The sequence below is a fragment of the Microtus ochrogaster genome, chromosome 6, assembly GCF_000317375.1.
Source record: "Microtus ochrogaster isolate Prairie Vole_2 chromosome 6, MicOch1.0, whole genome shotgun sequence".
Classification (NCBI taxonomy): Eukaryota; Metazoa; Chordata; class Mammalia; order Rodentia; family Cricetidae; genus Microtus; species Microtus ochrogaster.
In genome coordinates, this window is record NC_022013.1 from 74038102 (window position 1) to 74057440 (window position 19339).

Here is a 19339-nt window from a genome sequence, read left to right on the forward strand (position 1 = left end):
TCTCCTGTATGACTCCATTTACTTTCTCCTCAGGGAAGTCACTCTCTCTTTGTCAGTAGGAAAAGTAGAATTACAGCAATGGTGGTAAATGTGCTTCAAGACGCACATCCCTGTGAGGACTCCCCATGCATGGTACTGAGATTATTTTAACCACCTGTGCACCATGTTTCCCCCTTAAGAGTACATTATTGTACTGGTGGATTTGGAAGGTCAAGTACACTATGAAGTTGCTATCATTAACTACAGCATGTAATTCCCACCTATAGGGGCTCAGACGGTGTTTAGTCCCTGATTCTCTGAAGCCTGTTTTATTAAAAGAAATATGCCAGGTACTCAGGGACAAGTTCCACATGATCTCACTCATATGTGGAATATAGAAAAGGTGATGTCATAGACACCAAAAGTAGCACCCAGTTAGCAGACTTGGTGTGTATGAGAGGAGGGCTGGGGAAAGGTAGCTGGGTGAGTTCCGAGTTGTGCTGTGGCCCAGCGGGTGACTGGTTGAATCAGTGGTATGCTGTTTACTTCCAGAAAGCTAGAAGACCAAGCTGGAGATGCAGCTCTGCAGTTAGGAGCATGCACTGCTCCTTCAGAGGACCAGAGTTTAGCTCCCGGCACTCTCAGGCAGCTCAGTTAATTGTAACCAGCTCCTTTCTGGCCTCCATGGGCACCCATACTCAATGTGAATGTACCCACAACCAGACACATAATTAGAAATAAAATAAACTCTAAAGAAAAGAAAGAAGCCAGAGGAAAGGGGTTTCAATGCTTCTACTATAAGAACAGGTAGATATTTAAGAACTATGATTCACCTGGTTTGAGGGGTAATAGTAAGTTACCAAGGACACTTAACTTTAGGTGTGCATTCTGTGAGTCATTGTGTTTCAAACTCTCCTGTCTCCTAAGCCCAAGGCCTCCAGGAGTTGCTTTCTTCCACACTTACGTCAGCCTTTCCCATCATGCTGTCATGTCTTAGCTCCTGGGCCAAGTTTCAGTTTGCAATCATGAATGCTGAAAAGGCAGGAGGCCAAGCTTCCCTAAAGTGTTCGCTGAACCTCATTGTAAATTTATATTGAACTCTTAATGGTGAGAGCATTAGAAAAATCAGAGTTTCTGAAAGGTGATCTCATTTTAGATTTTCTTTTCCCTTTTCCACATTCTGAGTTAAACCACATTAATTTTTTTAAATGCCTTAGTTAAGCCAGAAGTCTGGAAGTGTAATTGCCATTGAATTTACTTTAATGATTACAAACAGGAAGGAGATAGTCATTCATTCAGAAAATGGTTATTGGATCTGCTGTTGGCTTCAGTCCTTCTGCTCATCCTAGAGGTGAATAAGACATGGCTTCTATCCTCAAGACCCTTAAACGGGAGAAGAAAACCAAAATGGAAACAGAAACCTGTAGAGAACCTTGTCATCAGCATTAAACCACATTAAACCTACCTGAACACTCAGTGACTTCAAATAAGAAATACCCAAATCTTGAAGTGTCTGAGGACAGGTGGTTGTGTGTGGTCAGGCTTCGCAGAATGGTTCTGCCTGATATTTTCCCTAAGTTACTAATAACAAACATCCAAAGCTTCTACAGGGTCAGGGGGGCTGCTCCTAAGATCTCTTCCGTGGCTGTCAGCTGGAGGCCTCTGTTCCTTCCCACATAGTCCTGTTCATATGGCTGCTTGTAACAATAGCATCTTGCCTGAACAGGAGAATGATTGAAGAAAAAGAGAGAAAGAAGAGGGGGTGCCAGAACAGGAACCAGCAACATTTTTATGACCCAGTCCCATAAGTGATATGTCAATACCTCTGAATTATTCTTTTGGTTCCAGAGATGACCCCTCCTACAGTCTTGGGAGGAACTCTGCCACAGGGGAAGAAGGAAAAGGAGGAGCTCATTGGGAGAACATTTGAAAGCTGTAAGACTCTACCATCCAGATAGTGTGCTATCTATCTGCTCAGTTTCTAAGACAGGCAATAAAGAAATGTGGTAAACAAAAGATCCAGATGTTAGTCAAGGTATTATTGCAGATGCAAGACAAAGAGAGTCTAAGACAGGACTGGGGATGACTACAGGACAGAGGGTCCTCTGTTCAGAAGAGGGCGGGCAGCTGCACTAATGACCTCACAGTAGCCATGACAACATCACCAAGACACATGCAAACTCAAGCTAGATCTAGTCTCAACATGGAGATAGGAGATGGGCATGCAGTTCCACCCTGAACCATGGATGGAGTAGCAGGTGATGGAAGTGGCAGATGAAGGATGGGTCAGTTTTCTTTAAGAGTGTAGCTCTTGCTAGGTTGCCCATGTTCCAGTGGAGGGCCATGCATCCAAGAATATATAGCCATACAAATTGTACATGATGGGATACAACAGAAGAAGACCCCAAGTTGAGTGAGTAGGGAAGGGGCCGTGAGTCTGGTAGGAGATTGGGGCGAGGTTGAATATGATCAAAATGTGTTGTAGGAAATCCTCAAAGAATAAATAAGACATTTTTAAAATGGAAAAAAAAATTAGAACATTGTTCTGGACACAGATGCTAGTTCTGGTTGAGTGCAGCGGTTTGCCACGTTGGCAGTCTGAAGTTCATCTGCTGCCACTCTGATTTCACAAAGGAGGCAAAAGCTATGGCTTAGGTTTTCCCTTCAGCAGTGTAGAGGGATGAAAAGGGGCGCTGCTTTCTCACTGAGCGGCCGTGGAATCTTGTGGAAATTGCAGTGGAGTCAGCATGAGAGGCTACATTGGAAGAATCAGCTGATGCACTGTGGCATCAGAACATACTGTCATTGAACAGATTTTCCTGGTCTACTACTGCCTTAAAGCAGGGTTTGCTGGGAGCTAGGAAAACTTTGGTGCATCTGTACCACCACTCCCGATTTAGACTAACGTGGCATCTTCCATGGTATGTTTCTTCTCCTCTGTGGAACTGGAGATGTTTCTGTAATGTTTGATAAAACAGCATACATTTAATCTGGGCAAGGATTCTAGAATGTTGCGTGTGTTTTATTCATGCCCTTCTTCCATATGTGCCTCATGAGAAGTACCTGAGCAGATCCATCCTTAACTTTCTATTTCTTGTTAATATTTGTCTTTGAAGCCATAGTTGGGAGCTCTCACACCCAAAGCAGCTTGTCTCCCCTGGCCTGCCTCTGCTCTATCCTAGTGCAGAGCTTGGAATTCTATAAAGAGTAATAGCTGTGGGACAGGAGAGAGTGGTCAGAGGTTAGGAGCTCTTAATGATCTTCTAGAACCCAAGTTCAGTTCCCAGTACCCACATGGGGAGGCTCATGACCACTTCCACCTCCAGGAGATTTGGCCTTCATGAGCATATGCATGCTTGTGCACAAATATGCATGTGCATGCACACACATATACTACACATATGCAGATATTCATGCACACACATGCACATAAACACATGCATGCCACATATGCCTACACAAACACTCATATGCATGCACATACATGCGTGCACACACATGCACGCCACACACATACACGTTAGTAAATAGGGAAATTTCTTTTCTAAAAGAAGAGTACTGTCGGGAGGGAAGAGAAGAAAGAGCATAGTTACTGTTTTGGAACTAAGGCCAGCCTGACTGCCAGTTCTTTATCACACAAGACCTGGTTGAATGACACTGGCCACTTTCAGAACATCATACAAAACAGGGTATTTAGCAAACTATGCACAGGTATGTATACCAGAAAAAAATGAAAAATACTGACAGCACGTACTTAGGTCCTTGAAGTCATAAAGTTATTATAATATTCTGTTTTAAATTAGAAATTTTAAACACAAATGCCGCTAATAAGATGTGATGATTATCGTCACACCAGGAAACCAGAACCAATTCTCTTAGAGTTTGCAAATAATTTTCTCTAAATGTTTCTTATTCTGAAAATGAGAAGAAAATCTAGTTGGTGGCTATGAGATTGATTGCAGTTAAGGAAAGAGGTTGGGAAGAGAGAGAAATGGGAGAGGAGAAAGAGCGAGAGAAGGAGAGAAGGGAAGGGCAGAGGGAAGGAGGAGAGGGGAGAAGGGAGAGGAAAGGGGAGGGAAGAGGAGGGAAGAGGAGGGAAGGGGAGGGAAGGGGAGGGAAGAGGAGGGAAGAGGAGGGAAGGGGAGGGAAGAGGAGGGAAGGAGACGGTGAGAAAGGAAGAACAGGAAAGGAGAACAAAGGCAGGGAGGGGATGGAAAGCAGAAGAAATAGGATCAAGAAAGGAAAAGAGGGAAGGGAGAGAATTGGTGGATTTAGGTTTTTATCAAAATATTTTATAAATTATTGAGGCCTAAATGTCCTCAAAATGGAACTGAAAGTCTATATTATTTGTCTGTTTTTTCCAAGTTCTGAAGTTTTTCTCAAACACTTAGGTTAACTGACTTTCTTAAGCTTCTGTCTTTTTGTTTGTTTGTTTGTTTGTTTATTTGCTTGTTCTTACTGATAGTGTAATAGAAATGATAGGGTCGTGACATAAATGCTAGTTGTTTGTGACAGAAAGAATACTTTCATATACAACGAGTCTCAGCATTATTTTTAAAATCATTCTTTGAGTGCTATTGGGGATGGGAGGATCTCTGGCCCATGGTATTGATCCTATTCAGTGAGTGTCTTTGCAATGAAGGTGATGTTTGCCAGTGTTCTCCAAAGGAGAGTCTTTCTAGTTCCATGCTGGTCTGTGAAATGCAGATTCCTTTTAGCATAGCTTACTACTTAAGTTATGAACACTGTCACCCTTAAGCAGCAAGAATGTTGATTAATAATGGGGTAAAAAAAGAAACATTCATGGCTTCTAAGGTTGCATCTGGCCTAGATCATTCTGGCCAAGGAGAGAAGACAAGAGTGACATTAGGGTGCAGATCTTTCTCTGCAAGTCGGAGAAGTTTGCTGGGAGTTCCACTGGTGGCTAGGCTGGGAGATTCCGTCTAGTTGGGATTCAGACAACAGGAGTTAACGTGTTTTTAAGAGGAAGAGGAAGAGCAATGGCTGCCTGGGGGTGGCTGTGAAGGCTGGCATATCTAGTGGCCTTTCTTCTACACTGTGGGTTGTATTTGAAACATCCCTATTTCTTCTACACTATGGGTTGTATTTGAAACATCCCTATTTCTTCTCCTCCTTCTTTTCTTCCTCTCACCTTTCTTACTTTGCTTCTTGGAGATCAAACCCAGGACTTCATTCACACTAGGCAAGTCCTGTACTATAGATACAAGTTTCTGTCCCACCAAGTCCTACAGCTGTTCAGTCCCAAAGACACACACAGAGACTTATATTCCTTATAAACTGTTTAGCCTGTTAGCTCAGACTTATTATTAACTAGCTCTTACAATTTAAATTAACCCATAATTCTTATCTATATGCCATATGGCTTGGTACCTTTACTCAGTAAGGCATTCTCATCTTGCTTCCTCTGTGTCTGACTGGCAGCTGACTTCCTTTCTGCTTCCTAGAATTCTTCTAGTCTGGTTGTCCCACCTATACTTCCTGCCTGGCTACTGCCCAATCATTGTTTTTTTAAACCAATATGAGTGACAAATCTTTACAGTGTACAAGAGCATTATCTGACATCCCTGTGCCACAGACTATATACCTATAATCCAACTGCTTACCTGACCACAAAGAATTGGGGGACTGTGAAGAGTCCTAGGACCAGGAGCCCACGTGGCTCAGCTTTGCCAGAGAACTAGGGAAGTCACAGTCACCGGCACTTCAGACTGTCATTTGCACCTTTGGGAAATGAAGACACAGGATTCCCGAAGCTCCTCAGGCATTCACGTGTGTGAGTTCATTCAGCAGGCAGCTTGAACAGCCACTGTGCAGAGTAGTGTGAGATGCTGCGTCCTGTTACTCCAACAAAATACTGGGAATGACTGACCTATAAGGAGGAAGGTTTCCTTCTGTAGAATTTCAGGGCAACATGGGAGAAACCCTTGCCCAAGGAGGCCTCTTCACCTTCTTTTGGAGAATGGGAAATGGGGGAAGGAAAAGAAGGGACCAGATCCTAACACCTTCCACACTCACCCCAATGGCCACCCCATGGCATAGCTTCTTCTGCTAGGCCCCACTTTCTAAATAGAAACAAAGGGTGTGCTTTCGTTTTCCAGCTGCCCAGGCCCAAATAATCACACAGAAACTATAGTAATTACAACGCTGTTTGGCCAATGTCTTAGGCTTCTTGCTGGCTAGCTCTAACAATTTAACTAACCCATTTCTATTAACCTGTGTATTGCCGCAAGGCTGTGGCTTACTGCTGTCACATGTTACTCCTTCGGAGGCTGCATGGCGTCTTTTTGACTCTGCCTACTCCTCTCTATCTCTCTTTGGATTTCCCACCTTGCTTTACTCTGCTACACCATTGGACAAAACAGCTTTATTCATCAACCAATTAAAGCACCACATATACAGAAGCACATCCCACATCACCTAAAGGTTCCACCATCTTCCTGTAGTTAAAGGCTGGTAAGCTGGCCTCTAACAAATGGGCCTTAGGGGCTGCATTTTCTACTCTTTAATGGCATTTCTACATAGACAGTGCATTCAGTTAATTTTATCCAGCTGACTCCAATGGGTCTAGGAAAACAGACTGAAATTGATAAGAAGCACTTACGCGTGGGCATTAAAGAGACAAAATTGTTACTTATTTGTGGATTACCCAGCTCATTTTTTACTACTTGCTAAATTTAGCATTTGGATTCCATATAAACCGGACCCATGCTTGTCGTGTATATATTTATGTTACTGTCTTAATGTGTCAAACAGATTTTTAAAAATATTTTCTCTTTAAAACTTACTACATTTATTTATGTGTGAGTGAGTGCACACACATCATAATGTGTGCCTGGAGGTCAGAAGACAACGCATGAAAGTCAGTTCTCTCCTTCTGCCACAGAAGCCCTGGAGAGGGGACTCAAGTTTTCCAGTGTGGCACGAAGTATGGTTTTCTGTCTAAGCCACCCTTCACTCTCTGAGCTATCTTGACAGTCCCTTATCACTTAGGTTAGCCCCACATTTCCTAGTGCAAAGCTAAACACACAGTAGTAGGTCACTTCACATTCATGAAATCATATGATTTATCTTTATACATCTTCATCCCTTTTCTCTATGATTTTCGCTTCTGAAATCAAATTCCTTCTGCATCCTTTGCCTTAGCTCATTTCCACACACACAAACCTCAGAGACAAGCTGGTGGGCGACTTGGTCCTTGCACGGCACCCATCTCTTAAGTGGAATCCAAAATTGAGCGCTCAGGCAAACGGGGAATCCCTCAGTACTGCTGGGCCGCTCGCAGCCCATTGGAAACCCTCTGCGGTGGCTGACCTGTGAGGAGGCAGGGGGTCTCGTGTGTCCACTCCACCCCATCCATCCTGCCATTCCTAAACGCCCACCCCTGGGATCTGGGCGAGCGTGTGCTGTGGCTGCTTCAAGCGTGCAGGAAAACCTGCAAAATGTTATGATTTGTTGCTAGGCTCGCAGTGTCAACTTAACTACAGCTGACAAACAGTTTTTAAATAGAACATGTTGGTTCATTATAGTATTTCGCATCTGTTTCTTTTTCCCCTCTCTCTCGTTCTCACACTTAACAGCAAACATTTGAAAAATGCCACCACATAGGCTTAGCTGCCACTTCTAGCCACTTAACATTAATGATTAGCTAAAAAAAATTATATGTTAGAAATGAACAAAACAAAAACAGTGATTTTTTTTTTTTTGAAGAACCCCCTTCTTCTGCTCAGGCAGGCAGTTCCCGGCAGCTGACTTGGTGGTTTTCACTGTACAACTGTCTCTCCTGCTTTCCCGGGTACAGTTGCTGAGGCTCGCCCACCCTCCCCACCCCCACACTCTGAGCAGAATTCTTGTGAAGTTCAGTCCTGAACAAGTTCCAGGCCAGGGCCAACTGCCCCTAAGGCTGTGAGGTCTTGAATGCTGACCACAGTAGCCCTTCGGTTATGGCATTTGTCTCTGCTGGAAGAGCGAGCTGCATCCTGTTTCTCTACCCGGCTGTGCTCTCAACAGAGGCCGAGAGAGCCCATTAGTAGCGTGTAAGGCTCGAGTCCCATTAAGAGTCTTAATTATATTTTAAATCATGTCTTAGGTTGGTGTGCACTTGCGATGGGAGTACAGAGTGACAATGTGAGCCCTCAAGGCTGTCTTCTGATGGTTCCATTTTGGTAGCTATTGTGACACTACAGATTTTCCAATTCTAAAGAAAGTTGATTTAAAAAAATATAAAAATGGCCTTGTTAATGTTTGATTTTTTTTTCTTTCATTCTGGGCACTGTGGGTCTCCCCAGCTGTTTGTGAGCTGTTGAGGCTTCAGCTGCAAATGTTTGGACATCAGCTCCGAACATCATGTCAGAAGAACATTCTGCAAGTGTTATCTCCTTGTTCGCAGGGATCCGAAGTGGACCTAGGAAAGAATTGTTTAGCGATGAAGACTGAAATAGCAATAAAGAGAGGGATGGCCAAATTATGTAAAATCAGAGTCCATGAATAATTCAGCACTTGCTTGAGTGCGATTTTTATTTTTAATGTTAAATAATACTAGCATTTCCATGAAGTAATAGCACAGAAACTCACCAACTGGTAAGCTTTTTGTTGGGGGGCTGGGGTGCCGAAGAAAAGAGAAGGGAAGAAGCTGGGGCCAAGAAGTCGTCTTTTTAAATGATGTGCGTTCACTGAGCCCTTGACCTAACTACCTGTGTTCTAATTCTTCATTTAGGAAGCTGAGATAAATCCATCCATATGTGTCTGTCTGGTCTGACCATGGGAAATATCCAAAATGCCTTCTGAAAACTCTCTTGGATCACAGAATTTGAGTCTACTACTCTGTGTGTACTTAAGTATTTAACAAGAGTGGGTGTTTGCTCCTTTGTCTAATGAAATCAATTGTATCAATATTTCTCGGGGTCTCCCGTAGCCCAGGATGGCCCCAAACTTGGCGTATACTGCAGGATGGTCCTGAGCTCCTGCCTCTGCCTCCCCAGTGCTAGGATTACAAGTATGCATCACCCTACCTGGGATTTGTTTGTATTAGGTGGAAACTGAAGCTGACTTAGCGTCACCTCCAACCCATAATATTTTTATGATAATGTGTGATGCGTGAACCAAGTGTATAGTGACTGTGGGAAAAAATGAAGGTTTTGGCAAAGAACTTACTTTAATCCCAAACCAGAGTTGCAATTAGGTAAAAGGAGAAAATTTTTGAGCAAAATTAACTCCAGGATCATGGAAAGATTCATGATAATTTTAAGTGGATAAAAGCAGTGAAGTCATTAGGAAAATCTAAACATGGAAAGGAGACAAATGTCAGGTATGTGTGATAGGGTGTGGCAGAAACTTTATATTCACACAGAGAGTGAAGACATACAGATTTTCTTTTCTTTTTTTTTTTTTTTTTTTTTTTTTTTTTTTGGTGTTAAGACTTGAACTGCAAATCTTTGCATGTTTAGCCTGTGCTCCACCATGCTATACAGACCTCTGGTTCTACCAGGGCAGCCTTTAATGGTTTTGTTTAATCGGTTGTTAATTAGCCAACAGAAACCTCTGTGAGGGAAGACATGGAGAAGCAAAGGCAAGAGGCACTGTGTGAAACAAGCCCAGTTCCCCCAAATCACAATGGACTCACTCGTGGGAGTTACAATGGAATACAAGTTAGTATGATATGGTATTTGGAACCTCAACTATCTTTACTTTTTCCTTTTTTTTTTCTTTCCTTCTTCTCTTTTTTACCCTGATGAGTTGAGACATATGTAAGACATTGTCCAATCCAGTGATGGGGAATGTTTAAGAGTGACCTCAAACCAGAAAACTTAACCATATCACCAGGGGAAGCTTTGGCAAGGACCCTGTGAACACTGTGCTTATAGACCCCTTTCGAGGCAGTCTGATCTCTAGAAATCACCCTGGTGATGAGACCCCAAGGAAGGAACCCTGAGGTCAGATTCTGTTAGGAATGTGTGACCAGTAGAGACAGGAGCCACCAAGGGAGCCTGTGGAATTGTGAGCCCGAGTGGCTCAGCTTTGGTGAGATGTATTTCTAAGTACATAATAGAAACAGAAAGGCAGGAACAGGCAATATGATTTCCTATAGGGTAAAGATAATCCAAGCTTTTCATTTTAATTAAAGGTCAGTGATGAGCGCTGGACAGTTTCTAAGGGAGCTTGATGTTGAGAAGCTCGTTTTGCTAATGCTGAGTTCATGGAAGGTGGTCATCATGCAGCTTATAAAACAGCGTAGTTTCCACGACCATCCGCCTGGACTTTGGCCATTAGAATCAGCCTCCTACCAAATGCACCGTTCTTATGGAATGGGAGGCACTTAAGAGCTAATTGACACATATGCCCCTCAATGTAAGGAAATACGTTCTTCAGGCTCTATCAGAAGTCATAGCAGAATCACCGGCAATGTGTTCCCAAAGGATCGTCATACCCCAGCAATCCTCCAAAAGATGCCCAGTAACTATTGTCGGGGAGGAGAGGGGAGCTAAAGTGAATCCATGCCCTCTTTTGCTCATCTACCTAATACTGTGCATGCTATTATTTCTAGTGAGCAAGAGGCATCTAACTAAGAGGTTTTTATGAATATATATTTTTATGTTTTATTAGTGTGTATGTGTGTGAATGTATTTGTGTGTGTGTGAGTGTGTGTGTGTCTGTGTGCGTGTGTGTGTGCGTGTGCCTGTGGGTGTCTCCAGAGGCCAAAAGTGGCATGGTATCCCTTGAAACTGGAGATATAAATGAGTGTGAGCTGCCAGGTGTGGGTACCAGGGACCGAACTCTAGTCTTCTACAAGAGCAGAAGGCTTTCTTAACCACTGTGCCTTCTCTTCGCTTCCAAGAAAGTTTTCTTAATGAGGTAAAAACAGAAGGAAACTTATTTCCTCCACAGTCACACTAGACTGAAAGATGGAATACTCCTATTATTTTTGGGGGGTCATGCTTGCTTTATTTATACGAAGGGAGAGACTGATGGCTACAAACTATTTTTGCTAGCATCCCAGAGTTTGATAAAAGGAGCAGCACAGAGATTTCAAATTTGCACGGGGCTTTCATTAGCGATGATCATTAGCCCCGTTCTGAACTATTGACGAAATGTTCTAACATTCTTGGAAGCAGAGCTTGTATTCTTTTAAATAAAGAACTAGTTAATCAGAGGCTCGTTCTAATGAAAATGACCTAATTCTGCTGCTAAGTGCTAACTTAGAAAAAAAAGGAGCTAAAAGATTGTTTGCAAAAATGCATATTGATTCTCATAAATCAATGTTCGAGCATGATTGAGGTGCAAATTCCCCTGGAGTTTCTGAGATGCCCTCTATCTTCCCTGTGCAATAGGAGAAACTGTTTGCCTGCATTTTGATAACCAACATGGAAATTAGATATTAATATATACGGGGAAAGACAGAGACGGAGAGAAAATACTTAACAGCCCAAGAAGGCAGGAATTGTGCCATTACTCACAAGTGGCATTGCCATGAGTAGCTTACTCTGTCATCCCGTAACAAGTGCGGGTCTGTCCCTGGGCCCGGATACCAGAGGCGTTTAAAGGACAATCCCACTAGCCTTATTATATTTAAGAGCCTCTGTGTTTTGTCTAAAAACCAAGGCCTTTGCAATCGGTTCCTGTTTGCTCTCACGCAAATATTGCAAATAACAGAAATAGATGTGAAACCACGCCTTTCTTTTGTTTAAAGCTTAAGAAATAGTAGATCATAATTCATTTGCAAAGAAGAGACTTTGCTATTTAAAAGCTCATTAGGGTTGATTTTTTTTTAAACTCTTCTTTGTCAGCCAAGGTGCCAACAAGGCCAGGTGACCTCCAGTAAGAGTCGGTGACTTTCAGAGTTTTCAGGGGAATGTCACCTTGCGTTCGCCAACATTTGCCCATGGTGTGTGTCTACACTGTGCAGGATACAGATATGAACCTGGACAGTCTGTCTCCTGCTCTGCACGTTAACAGTTCCTGGGAATCATCTAGAAATCAGCTAAAGAGTCAGGTGTTCCATTCCTCTCTGATTTTTGTCTCACCGGCTTGCACGCTTGGTTTTCCTAGGTTGCTACAGGAGGAGGCAGAAGCGAAGAGGGGCATATTTGTGCATGGAAAGGTGGTCTCTTTTGCACTGGGGCTCCAGGGGGGTATGTATGCTGACCAACTTGTTTCTACTTACTTGAATCAGCCCACTAGGATTTAAGCTCTTTTGAACCACGGCAGTGTATTGAGTTAGCAATTGGAGTGCAGAGGCCCTCAAATAAAAATATTAACTGAACTGTTGATGGCCCCCATTCAGTGCGTGTTTGTGTGGTAAGATCTCTTACTGGGTGCTGGAAAATAAGAAGGTTATGTTGAAAGCTTGAAAATATGCATTTATTATCTGCATTTTAAGAATAAACTGATGTTCTTGGAGCAAAAAAAACTAAATATGCTTACTAAATTATTCTTACTCTTCAACAAGGACTGGGGCATAGGGCAAGAGATTATTATTCTTGATCCCCCCTACTCCGGTTGTCTCTCTAAGGCTAAGCAAAGGACCACAACATAGAAGCTTAATAAATATTTTCTGAGTGAAATAATGAGTCCAGTATAAAAATTAAAATAGTAGCCTGTTATTCTTGTCTATGAATCCATTGCCCACAGTGTGGTTTATCTGTGGTAGGCTACTGATACTGTTTACTGCAATTACCTGGGGTTTAAGGTGGAAATGCTTGGTGTACAGTGTTAGGTGGAATTGCAAAATCATTTTCTTTACAATGTACTCGCTGATTAAATTTGTTACTGAGATAAAAGCTAGGGGACCCCGATTGCTAAAGTGTTGATCTTAAAGGAAGCCTAAACATTGAGTCACAAACACGTAACGTGAAAAGGCTCCTTTTCTGAGAAGACTTCTGACAACCCAGGGAGGACTTAGGGCCTGTGAGAAAGCTTCTGCATCTGGGGACTTCCCTCCAGATTCCCTCCTGGCGATTCTGTCTTTCCTCTGGATGCTCCTTTCTCTTCTGCAGAACCCCATTGCCACTGCGAGTCTTGTTCTAATAGGCAGAAAACAGATCTTAGCGCAGAGCAGTGGCACTAACAGCACAGGTGTCCCACGTCTTCTCCTCTGTGCTTTTCCCTGAGGTAAAAGATGACAATGATCAGAGACGCTCAGTTCCTGTGACCACTGAAAAGACAATGTGTGACTAGTGCCCATCTTAGTGGTTAGCAAGTTTGTACACTTCGGATTCTGTGAGCAGTCCTTCCCAGTGAGTGTTGACTAAACTTTGCCCACCCACCATTTCAGGGTCCACCTGAGCAGTTCTTTCGGAAGAGTTGCAGCCTACGCCTTCTTTAAAAGCTTACCCATAGATGCATTTTCTATTTTGGAGATGTCAGCCCTGTGATGGGGCTTCTGTTGTTCTGAAATTACATTTCTTAAGCTTGGAATCCACACTGTGAGTGAGAGGCCCTGGTGATATTGATACAAACATTAAAAATGTCAACTGGTATGGAGGTTTCGTTGCTGGCTATGGCGTATGAGCTGTGGTCTCTTTGCCTGCTCTTTCCCGCTACACTCTGTTGTCTATAGATCTGAGCCACAGAGCCTGCCCACTTCTCTTTCTTTCTTTTAACTTTCACTAGCAGATCCCTTAACTAGTTTATGTAGAAGGCAGGAAAGGGGAGGAAGCAGTCGGTGGCGCAGCTCCGTGCTGTGGGGGAGATGCGGTGGAGTCGGCGACCTTCCATGGGCCATCTCATTTGATCTTTCACACAGACGGAGTGGTGCGCTGGCATCTCCAGCGTGCAGAAGTGGACTCTTGGGGAGAAAGCCATTTGTTCAATGCCACTCCCCCAGTGCCGAATCTGAAGCCTAGCTGGCTAGTCTACCTTCCTATATCCACCTGTATGAATATTGCCTCTGCTTTCGTAATCTCTAAGATAATTATAATTTGCTCGGTGTTTGAGACTAAATAGCCAGGAAGAAGATATGTGTGTGTATGTGTGTAACTATTAAAATATAAGCCTGTAAATAATACAACTTTTAGAAGACAGCATAAGCTTTTCATTTTTATCTTCTTTCTATTTTTGAGAATTTCATGCATGAGCTCTCTATATAAATTATTTCTACTTCTCCCTCTCCCCCTCTAAATCCTCCCACTTTCCCCAGGCCCTCACAATACCTGCTGCACTTTATTTTCACACATACATAAACACACACACACACACACACACAAGCATATATACACACATATACACATACAACACACACACACACACACACTAAAACACATACACACACAGAGCCTATTGAGTCATGTAGGAATATATGTCTAGGGCTTACCTCATGGGACTGAATAACCTGTTGGGGCTCATTCCCTCTCTAGGCAGGTCATTGATTAGTTATAGCTCTTTACCTAGGACTGGGGCCATGTGAGATTTTCCTCCATCAGCTTTGGCATACCTACTGGTACAGCTGTTGCTCAGGCCTTCTTTGAACAGCCATGTTATTAAGATGTCATAGATCCGTTTCTCTATCATTTCTAGGAGACTCTCTTCCAGCAGGTGTCTCGGGCTTCTGGTTCCTATAATCTTCTACAATCCTTCTGCGCCTCGTCAGAAATGTTCTCCAGGCCTAGGGTGTAGGATTGTGTTGTAGATATATCAGTTAAAGCTGGCCAGCATCTCCAGTTGAACTCTTCTAAAGGACTGACCCCTTCCCAAGGAGCGTCCTTTCTGGGGCACTAATGACCAGTCTGTATAAAAGCATCAGACTCCAGCTCTTTTGTCTCAAACAGAAACAACTTTCAGGGTTCATTTGTGCTTTGGAGCTCTCCCTGGGAACCACTGTGCTACACGTGAATGTCTCACCTGCCCGTGTCTGCCTTTTTCACCGTTCCTTTTGTAAGAACACTGTGGAGTAGCCCCCTGCACACACATATCAAAAGCTGTTCCCGAGGAGCCAAGTTATGACAACCTTCAGTAATCCCTGTTTGATGAATTTTTTAAAGTTGCACAGATCTGAGACCAGCTACCCGCGTGGCTCTCAGATTTCTCCTTGTTATTGCTCTTCTGGTGACTAATTTGCAGAGACAAGGACCGTGAAGGTAAAGGCAGCCAAGGTTTGGGTTTCTGGCTTCAGGCGCTGCTAGGTTTGACTGCCGATACCTGCTTTCTTCATAGGTGTGGGTTAACATCAGCTTGGGAGGCCAAGTGGGATAGATGTCTCTGTGCCGTTCGGTAACACTAGCCCACAAACGGAACAGCGTGGTGGCTTTTCAGGGCAATGGTCTTCTGAGTCATCAGAGTTTTAGGTGTAATGGTGCAGGCAAAGTGGAGACAAAACATGAATGACTTGCCTCACGTCGTGGTGTGGTTGTGGGCAGGGTGGGGACTGTGACAATTATTTAATATGAGAATCCCATTTTAAAGGCTTGGGTACCATGATGGCCTTGAGTCTCACATCAGAGTGTTATTATTCAGAAATGGGATGCAATTCCAGAATCAAACTGATTCCAGGACTATGTTTCTTTATATAACGCTGCACGAGTCTTACCAGTCATTTGAAATAGTCCGTAATATGCTACAAAGAAAATCCTCTTTGGCAAAATAAATGCTATAAAAACTAAGATGAACCCCTAGACGCTGCTTTGGCTATCTTGCAGGTTCATAGAGGCCCTTCTAAGGTCTTGCAAAGAGTCTTCATGTTGAACTGCCTCGTCATGGACTGCCCAGCTGTCGATGGGCAACGGGCTGAGTTGCTAGGCAGGATTTTATCTTTACCTTTGCCTGCCATAGCTCATGGCCTTAAATTCTGGATTCCCACCGCAGGAGGGGATGATGTGTAGTGCTGGATATTCTATTACCTCATAATATACAATGTGTTTTATGTTCGATAGTCATCTTTTCTACGGAACCGTCATAAAATGCGTCACCACCGATTACAGCCTGAATAGGAGGTTCCCTGGGTGAATTATGTCCTTTCTCGTTGATCATGCCAGTGGTACCTGGCCCGAAAGAAAGAAGGATAAATTCAAAGCAATGATAGATAAACTTCAAAAGGTGAGGGGATGGCTGGATGTGGAGACGAGCCTCCAGTGAAAACAGCCTGGCGGGGCCCTTTTTATCTTCTGATCTCGTAAGCCCTCATGTATGTTCTTAGAGCATGTTCTTCTCAACTGATGTGAACGTTTGTGAGCCGCTACTCCCCATCAGACCCAGCTCCTGGCAATGTCTCCTGTCTTTCAGTCATTCCTAGGAGCCTCGGCACCTTCCCCTTCTGCTGCAGCAGGGAGATTCTTCGGGTTATTCTCATTACATCTTCTGATATTCTCCGGAGGTCCTGGACTACTCCTTTACCTCCCAAATGCTAAAGGATTCCTTCCCAACCATACATCAAGGCTTTCCTTTGCCAGTCCGTTGGATATTCAAATGGACCACCACTTTGAGAAACTGCCATTCAGTGCGTTCTTAGCCCATATAATAAATCATAGTGGGAACTGTGTTCAGCTGCACAGGATGGGTGTGAGCGAGACGCCATCCAAACCTTTCAGAGTCTGAAGTCCAGGGAGGGATGCAGACACAAGAACAGACAGTTACGTCAATGGGTGAAGTGCCATCACATGGATAGTTGGAGACCCTTGGAGATCTCTGGGTTTTGCCTAACTCAGCCCTGGAGGTACAGAGAGCTAGGATAAGTCGGGGCACATTGGTGTTGGGATGACTGACTAAGTAGTCAGTACACGGCAAAAAGGAAAGAGCCGGAGGATTGTGATCTCCCGCTGGTAGCTGGTGTGTTTGTTCCTAGGAAGAATGCTGGGGACAGTCATGAGAGAGGGTTCTGCAGCTGGGCGTAGGCCAGGACAAAGGGGACTTGGAGGGACACTTTAAGTAGCTCATGCCTCATCTAATGAGAACAGCAAGGTATTCCAAAGATTTTCATAGAGGAGCATACATAGCTCCTGTTGAAAGATGATCAGACTGGCTGAGTCGGACACACTTAAGGTGAGAAGCGAAGTGGCCAGATGGAATCTTGTTCCTTGGTGTTCCTTAGGCAGCCAGCAGCCTTAGTGTAGACCGTAGTAGTGAGGGAAGAAGTAGGTGGTAAATGGATGAAAATGCTTATTAAAAATATGCCGTTTCTAAGCTAGGGAGATGGCAGAGTGGATAAAGCGTGTATCCCTCGAGCGTGGCATCAGAGTCTGGATCCTCAGAACCCATGTTAAAGGCAGAAGGGCCTGGTGGCTGTCCTGTAAGCAGAGCTCTCAACAGGTAGACACAGCGCTTCCCTGGGCCAAGCTGGCTAGCTAGACTAAATCAGTGAACTCTGGGTTCAGCAAGAGAGTCACTGAGGGAAACACCTGACATCAGCCTCTGACCTTCACATGCGTGTCCACATGCATGTCCACATGTGTGCCTGTGTACCTATATGTGAGTGCCCACACAGAACATCCTACACACATACATTTGGGAAAAAAAAGACACAAATGATGCTATTCTTTGTGAAGCTTTCTGACGTCAGTGTGAGCAGCTGAGAACAGAGTCGCGTGTCTCAGAAGCACGAGACATGCTACATTCACGGAAAGGGGTTGATGGTAGTGAGGCTGAAGGTTTATTGGGCAGACAAAACATGTCACCCATGCAGATGTCATGTTCAGCTATACAACAGGTTATGGAGGTAACTAAAGGGAGGAGTCTACGTACCCACATAATGTGGGGAGACCTGGTCTTAGATCCAAGGCACCAAGCTATCTAGTCAATAGAAAATCCAAAGGTGACTTTTAAAGTCTAAAGACAATATTATTTCCATTTTCTTTTTTCTTAAGAGTACAAGTGAAAAGTGCAACAACAATGAAAAGTTAAGATAACAGTTCTCTTTCTCCTTGCCTTAATTAATCATCTCCATGTTCCTCTCTAGACCCAGTTCAGTCAGAGGGAGGTCCTTTTCACAGTGCGTTACAGCCCTGGTCACTAGTGTAGTCAACACGTATTTTGGTGTGTAACGTCACAGGTTTTGTTTAGAAGTAGTGGCTTTAGCCATGACATTGTCTTCTGGGAGGCACCCTCGTCTCTGTGTGCAGCGGGGAGGGAGACAGCTTTGTGGTTGAGTCATAGACATTCATTCATAAGTCAGAGGATGGGAGGGCGACACCATAGATGCCACTTTGAAACCTTCCATGGCTTTTGCCCTTCAGAACCTCCAGCCATACCATGTGTGAAACCTCGTATGCCTTCACATGTATGATAAAGCAGCACTTGAACATGAGCTAAACTGTGGCCCTGACTATAGACTCGTGACATGAGCTAAATCATCATCTTCAGAGGGGCTGGAATGCTTTCTCTGATTACTTCACATAACGTTCACCTCCCAGAGGGATAAGCAGGGAGCGGAAGAGCTCCTTTGTGGCTGCCAGTGACAGAAAACTCCCACCAAACTTTCTAAAAAATGAGCAAGCCATCTGTGTTGGTCCTAATGTCAGAAAGAATGTGTTTTTCAAATCTTGGTTATTGCACTCTGAAGCAATGCAGCTCTTACAAGATGTATGCATTCATCTTTAATTGTGCCTCGATATGCTTTGAACAGAGTTGACAATACTAGACGATTCTTGAACTGGTTTATGGGTTTTCTTGGTGAAGTTTCAAGTTAAACCAGGTTCTATCTGTGTGTAAAATGCATGGATCTCATTGTGAGCTGTTTATCTGCTTTCTAAACCAATCCAATTTTTAAATTTCTACATATTAAAACCAAAACAGTGAACAGTATTATTTGACTATGAGTGTTACAGAAAATATATGTATTTTAAGGGAAATTTTCTTTTCTTGACTGAGGTTCCTTTATTGAGTTTTGTTTGTTGATTTATTTTTGGTTGTTTTTGGTTTGTTCGTTGTTTTGTTGAGGCTGAGTCTCACTATATAACCTTGCCTAGACTGGATCTTACTTTGTAGACCAGGCTAGTATTGAACTCACAGAGATTCACCTGCCTCTGCCTCCCAAGTGCTGGGATTAAAGGCGTGTGCCACGAGACCCAGAATTTATTGAGCTTTTTACTCTAACTGCCAGTTAAATTTTTCTGTCTAAAATTTAAATATCTAAGTGGTCAGCTTGGGGCCAGGTTAAGCCCCTTAGTAAACTTATTGAGCATCAAAAGCGATGGCCATGATAACCTGAAAATAGCAAGAAATATACAGTTTCATAGATAACTAAAGGATAAATTATGAAAACAATAAAGTTTATTTTTCTCCCAATAGTTACTTCTTTAGTTCTTTTTCCAGAATACCAAGTATCAGCTAATTTTTAAAAAGGTAAAAGGGTAAGAAGAGATAAAGGAAGGAAGGCAGGGAGAGAGAGAGAGAGAGAGAGAGAGAGAGAGAGAGAGAG

The 19339-nt window shown here is 43.4% G+C and overlaps 1 protein-coding gene across 7 annotated transcripts in view; it reads left to right on the plus strand.

Annotated features, from left to right (window-relative positions):
* Esrrg (estrogen related receptor gamma) overlaps positions 1-19339 on the plus strand; it is a 613611-nt gene that overhangs the window by 329926 nt on the left and 264346 nt on the right. Inside the window, exon 1 of one of the 7 annotated variants that reach the window (XM_026779827.1) lies at positions 12106-12125. The exons of the other annotated variants lie outside the window; for them this stretch is intronic. The gene's annotated coding sequence lies outside the window, so the exon portion shown is untranslated. Of the gene's footprint in view, positions 1-12105; positions 12126-19339 lie in introns of those variants that run through there. 7 annotated transcript variants of the gene reach the window in all.